Below are 6,450 nucleotides of genomic sequence, written 5' to 3' on the forward strand. Positions count from 1 at the left end.
GTGGAAAAACATACTATGCTCATGACTGGGAAGAATTAACATTGTTAAAATGTCCATACTACTCAAAGCAATATATAATTTTAATGCAATCCCTATTAAAGTTCCATTGTCATACTTTAAAGATCTTGAAAAAATAATACTTTGTTTTATATGGAATCAGAAAAAACCTTGAATAGCCAGAACATTACTCAGAAATAAAAACAAAGCAGGGGGAATCATGGTACCAGACATCGGACTATACTATAAACCCATAGTGATCAAAACAGCACAGTAAGACTATTTTCCTCCACACTTTTGAAATCGGGGTGATGATGTGATTTGCTCTGACAATGAAAGGAGCAGAAATTTGTCATGATTTTTCTCCTTCCTTCTGCTTGTGCAGGCCTTGGAAACACATTTTTGAGACGGAAGCTTATCAACCTGGCCCTTGAACAACAGACCAGCAGAGCCCCTCCCATCCCCTGACCTATAATGGACATGTCTATGGACAAGAAATGCACCTTTGGTGCTTAAGCTACTGAAATCTTGGAGTTGTGTGTAGCCATAGTCCTCCTAAATATCTTCTGACTGATACATCAGGTTAAGGCCTTCTTGAAAAAATAAGTTGACATAATATTTCAGATCAGACTTTATAAGCTTAAATTTTACCTAATGGGATTTGAAATGTAAAGCTTTTTTAGGTAGTAATTTTGTTGAAATTGACTTTTTGATATAAAACAACTTATTTGTTCATTAAATACAATAGTTAACAAGGCTTCAAAAGTGATCTATAAACTTCATTATATAAATATCAGAGGAACAGAAAATATTTTATGTAATATTTAAGGTACACAATTATAGAAAGATATTAGCAAATTTCTTTTCCCAGCAGCCTTTAAAATGAGATACAATTTTCAGGATTTTAAATGTAGTTTTTATAATAACAAAGGTAAATTTTATTAAAAGTAAATTCTATTGAATTCTTTTTTTTTTCCCCTCTCTTCACAAAACTGTTCCTCTTTCCTCACACGAAATTTGTGTGGCTTTTCTTAGAACCTCCTCCTTCTTCATGGCATTAAAGTAACTGGAATTAATACCAAAGGAGCCTATTTCTCCTTTTGTTTCCCCAGTTCTGCTTTGAAAATTCTATGGTTACTATAGTTGAGTTACAGTATCAGTATGTTTGCTAATAGTGCCAAGATTTACTGTGGATATGGTATGTCCTCTGTTCAGTATGCCTCAAAATGAATAAAGATTATGACAATGGTAAATTGTGTACATATACCTTTTTTTTTTTTGCCCTTTCTATGTACCCTTGGGTTGGTGAGAACATATGCACACATACCTTCATGTGAGAAAATAGGTCACAAGTCTATTTACAATGGAGCAGGAAGTTCAAAGCTTGCTAAGGAAATAGGATGGAGTACGCTAATAGTTCACAAATGCTGTGACCTGGTTATTTCAGAACCCTCTGGGAAACTTGTTGAAAACATAGGTTCCTGGGTTTCACTCCAGTTTCCCTAAATCAACACATCCAGAGAAAGGACTTGCAAATCTGTATTCTTATCAATCTCTCTATATAATTCTGGTAGACAAAAGTGATGGTGGCAGCAAAGGTCATGGAGGACCATCCAGAGGACAGCACAGAGCAGAGCAGTGTCCCTGCCCTCCATCGCAGCAAAGGTCATGGAGGACCATCCAGAGGACAGCACAGAGCAGAGCAGTGTCCCTGCCCTCCATCTGCCATGTGGATATATGCTTTTGCTTCTGTGCCCAGAAGCCATCTTGGGATGTCAGAGGTGGTGAGACCTTTTGAGAGGGGAGAAAAAACTCTGACAGGGAGTTTGAACTTTGAGTTAGCTAAATATTTACTTAAACAAGACTGTTTCAAAACTGATAAGACTGAGGTACTTTTGACTGGCAAGTTTAATTTTTTCCTATTGGTGGGAACAAAGGCTCAAGAACCAAGATGAGGTCAGTTATAGGAAAAAGATATGTTTTCCTCTTTGCACAACAGAGACATTGGTATGTACAATATACCTCTCTACTCGTTAAGTAACTTACCATTTCCAAAATTTATTTGACAGTAGGATTTTTTTTTTTTAGTCAGAGTCTCACTCTGTTGCCTCAGGCTAGAGTACCATGACATCAGCCTCGTTCACAACAACCTCAGACTCCTGGGCTCAAGTGATCCTCCTGCCTCAGCCTCCCTAGTAGCCGTCTTGCTCTTGCTCAGGCTGGCCTTTAACTCCTGAACTCAAGCCATCCACCTGCCTCCAGCTCCTAGAGTGCCAGGGTTATAGGCGTGTGTCACCGTGCCCAGCCAGGATGGTTTTCAAAGTAAAATGTATTAAAACTCTGTGGAAACAACTCTTCCATGGAAAATATTTTGGGAAATGTTGTCCCAGATTATTTTGCTTCCTCTTCTTCCTTGTGTGCACTCTCTCTTTCTCTCTGGCCTGCACTCTGTGTTGGTGGGTGTTCGGGGTCTATTTCACGTTCAATGCTCGCAAAGCATTGTCATGCAAAATTGTTTGCTTTTGCAAAGGGCAAACCCAAAGCACTGACTCTTAGGGAGCTGATATGTGAGATATGATGCCCGTGTTGATCGGAAGACTGTAGCTCTGGAAACGGAGATGTAGGAGTGCGTAATTGTGAAATGGACGGATCACTGTTAGTTTGGATGCCTTCCGCAGTGGATTCTAAAGCTGAGATAAGAATTTTGGATTTGAATTAAAGCTTATTAAAAATATGTATAGTAAATAATGTACTTTTAACCTCTGTGATGAATTCTCTAGAAATGGCTCTAATTGGCTCTGACACAACTGTCTTTTTAATGTATGTAAACCATCACCTAGCATAGTGCCCCAAAGTTAGCTATTTCATTTTAACGTAATTTTTCTTTCTAATGTTCTCTTAATTGAACTAGTTAAGAAATGTACTCAATATGAATTAAACTCTACTCAATCTCATCCTTAGGTAATCCTAGATATTTTCTTTCAAAATGCTTTGTCTATGTATATCTTAAATCAGAACATCCTTTTTAACTCCATTATAAAAGGACCTTCTAAACTGATCACTGACTTTTTTTTTTTTTTTTTTTTTGAGACAGAGTCTCGCTATTTTTCTGTTGCAGTTGTCATTGTTGCTTTAGCTGGCCTGGGCCAGGCTCAAACCCACCAACTTCAGTGTATGTGGCTGGCACCAGAACTGCTGTGCTACCACTGCTGAACCCGATCACTGACTTGAGTGAGATGTGCCCTTACCAATACATTGTGTACAGGATTTTGCATACAACTATATATGTTAGCGTTCTGTCTAGGAAAAAACATACAAAGGAGGTATACACTGTAAGACCAACTAGAACATTTTAAGAAAAGAAAGATGTAGAAGAAAAAAGGATGAGTGTACTAGAAAGACTGCAGAGCGAAGGCTGACTTTTCAGAGCTGACTCCATTAAGGGTAGAAGAAGGGAAATCCAGCCACTCAAAGAAATAAAGAAGAAATAAACCGAGAATCAGAAAAACCAAGAGAATCTCATGAGGTCTTACTCTGTTCAAGCTACTATAAGAAAACACCATAAACTGGGGAGCTTTAAACAACAGAAATTTATTTCTCATGGCTGTGGAGCTGGGAAGTTCTAGATGAAGGCATGGGCAGATTTGGTGGCTTGTAGGGCTGCTGAGAGCCTGCTCCATAGCTCGGCAGTCTTCTTACTGTGTCCTCATCATAGAAGGGCTGAGAAAGTTCTTTGGGACTTCTTTTATAAGGTCAATATAACCAGTCATGAAGACTCTGCCTCTACAACCTAATAATTTCCTCAAAGTCCTATCTCCTAATACCATCACCTTAGGGGTCAGGATTTTGAATAAGAGTTTGGTGGTGGTGGCGGTGGCAGGGGAACAGACACTTGGACCGTAGCACTGGTATCAGAGAAACCAAAAGAGAAGAGCAGCTTTCCCAGAGAGGGTGCCGGTGGATGTAACCAACCAGGTCAGAAGCAGCCGATGAAAGTGCCGAACAGATCACTGAAGTCAGGGAGCTTTGTCCTGACGTGGAGAGAACAATTTCCGGGAGGATAGCTGTGCTACTGAGATGAAAGAGGATGTGAGAGAAAGGAGAGGGGGATAAAGACGAATGCGGAGATTCAGGGGAACTTTTAGCACCTTTAGCCAAGCGCTCACAGCAGATTAGCTTGAAATGCCTCATTTACTTCAATTAATGACTGAAGCAAACTATTACCATCTGTAAATCACACTCAAAACAATGCCTTCATATTTTTTTCATTAATCACCAAGACAGGAGTTCTTCAGCTAATAAGTATACACTAACAATCAGCCCAAGCAGCTGTAGTTGTGATGTTACTAAAAGGACTTGATATCTTCTTTGACATGGATTTTTCTGTTCAGAGAGACAACAAACACTGTCGACTATAGACTTAGAATTTTTCTCTCTATATCTAGGAATCTTATTAATCTGAGACTGATAGAAATGTTTTAAAAAGAAATAAGTTATTGAAGTTACAGCAATTCTCCAACTCATACACAAGGCTAAATAGTAAGAATCACCATAGGAATATTCTAGAAATTATCTCTGAGGTCCCCTCCCTAGTCCTTCTAATAAAGCCTCCTATTACATCTGAGATGGTTGACCATTTTGTGAATTGAAATATGCTTTTCTGGTTTACCTGGCACCAGTTCTTCTCTGCTTTCTTCTCTGCTGCCCCTCGGTCTCCTTGGTTCCCCTTCCTGTGTCAGTCCCTTAGAGAGTGTTTTCTCCCTCAGGTACGGTCATAGCTGTCTCCTTCCTGGACTATCCCAGTTTCACTTCTCACCCAGACTCAAGTGATCTCTACATGCCCACATCCTTTTTCTTTAACTTTATACCATATTTCCAGCTGCCTACTGAATGGCCCCTGTGAAGGGTTTTACAGACAACTGAAACTCGGTATATCCAAAACTAGGCTCACAGTCTTCCCACCCCGATGCCTCATTCATTCCCCACCAAACCTATTCTGCTTTTGGTTGATGACATCAACAGCTATGTAGCCAACTATGCAAGAATCCTTGGAGCCACTCTCAGTGGCTTCCCCTTCCTACCTCCCACATCCAGCTGGTCTCTGAATTGTGGCCGCTCTGCATTTTGATTTATCTATCTGTCTATCTATCTATCTACTCGTTGAACTAATAAATATTTGTGCCAGGTATTGGAGTGATGGCAAGGAACAAAACACAAAGTCCATGCTCTTGGAATTTATGTCAAGGAGGGTGAGGTAGGCAATGGACAAACAAACCAAAAGAAAATAAAAAACCCAAAGCAAACAAATACCCCACCCACCCCTGCTGCCCAAACCATAACATAATGGTAGCTGGTATTAAGTTCTAGGGAGAAAAATAAAGCAGAGTTAAGTGAATAAAAAGTGGGAGAGGGGGTTGCCATTTCAGGTAAATTGATTGGAGAAGATCTCTCTAATGAGATCACAAATGAAGAGACACCTGAAGTGAGAGCATTTGGACACGCCCTGTTCTGCATTCTCACTTCCTTCCCCGAGTGCTCCCCCAAGAGTTTCCCAAGTAGCCTTTGGGCTCCATGCTCCAAACTTCACCTTTCTCTCTTTCTCTTTCTTTCTTTCTCTCTCTCTCTCTTTCCTTTCCTTTTCTTTTCTTTTCTTTCTTTCGACAGAGTCTCACTATGTCGCCCTGGGTAAGTACTGTGGCATCACAGCTCACAGCAACCTCCAACTCCTGGGCTTAAGTGATTCTCTTGCCTCAGCCTCCCGAGTAGCTGGGACTACAGGCACCGGCCACAAGGCTTAGCTATTTTTTGGTTGCAGTAGTCACTATTGTTTAGCTGGCCCAGGCTGGGCTCGAACCCGCCAGCCTCGGTGTATGTGGCTGGTGCCCTACTCACTGAGCTATGGGCGCCGAGCCCCAAACTTCACATTTCTTGGTCTCATATGACCTCTTACTCCCTTCCTGTCCTGGAACATCCATTGTATAGTTCAGTACACTGAACTCTTTCAGTTCTTTGAACATGCCATTGTTTTTTCATTTTCCTAAACATGTTTTTTGCAATGTTTCTTTTGCCTGGAATGCCCCCTCATTAACACTTCTGCAGGAGAATCCTTAGTCTTTCCATATCCTTGTGATCTGATCTGCCTTAAATATTTTCTCAATTAAGTGTATGGCCTAAGGACAGAGAGCAGGGACTTCTTTTAGAGCAGTGGTTCTCAGCCTTCCTAATGCCACGGCCCTTTAACACAGTTCCTGTGGGTCGAGACCCACAGGTTGAGAACTGCTGCAACCAAAAAATAGCCGGGCGTTGTGGCGGGCACCTGTGGTCCCAGCTACTTGAGAGGCGGAGGCAGGAGACTCGCTTGAGCCCAGGAGTTGGAGGTTGCTGTGAGCTGTAATGCCACGGCACTCTACCCAGGGGGACAGCTTGAGGCTCTGTCTCAAAAAAAAAAAAAAA

This window comes from Otolemur garnettii, unplaced genomic scaffold (assembly GCF_000181295.1).
Source record: "Otolemur garnettii isolate 467f Iridium unplaced genomic scaffold, OtoGar3 scaffold00005, whole genome shotgun sequence".
In the NCBI taxonomy this organism is placed as follows: Eukaryota; Metazoa; Chordata; class Mammalia; order Primates; family Galagidae; genus Otolemur; species Otolemur garnettii.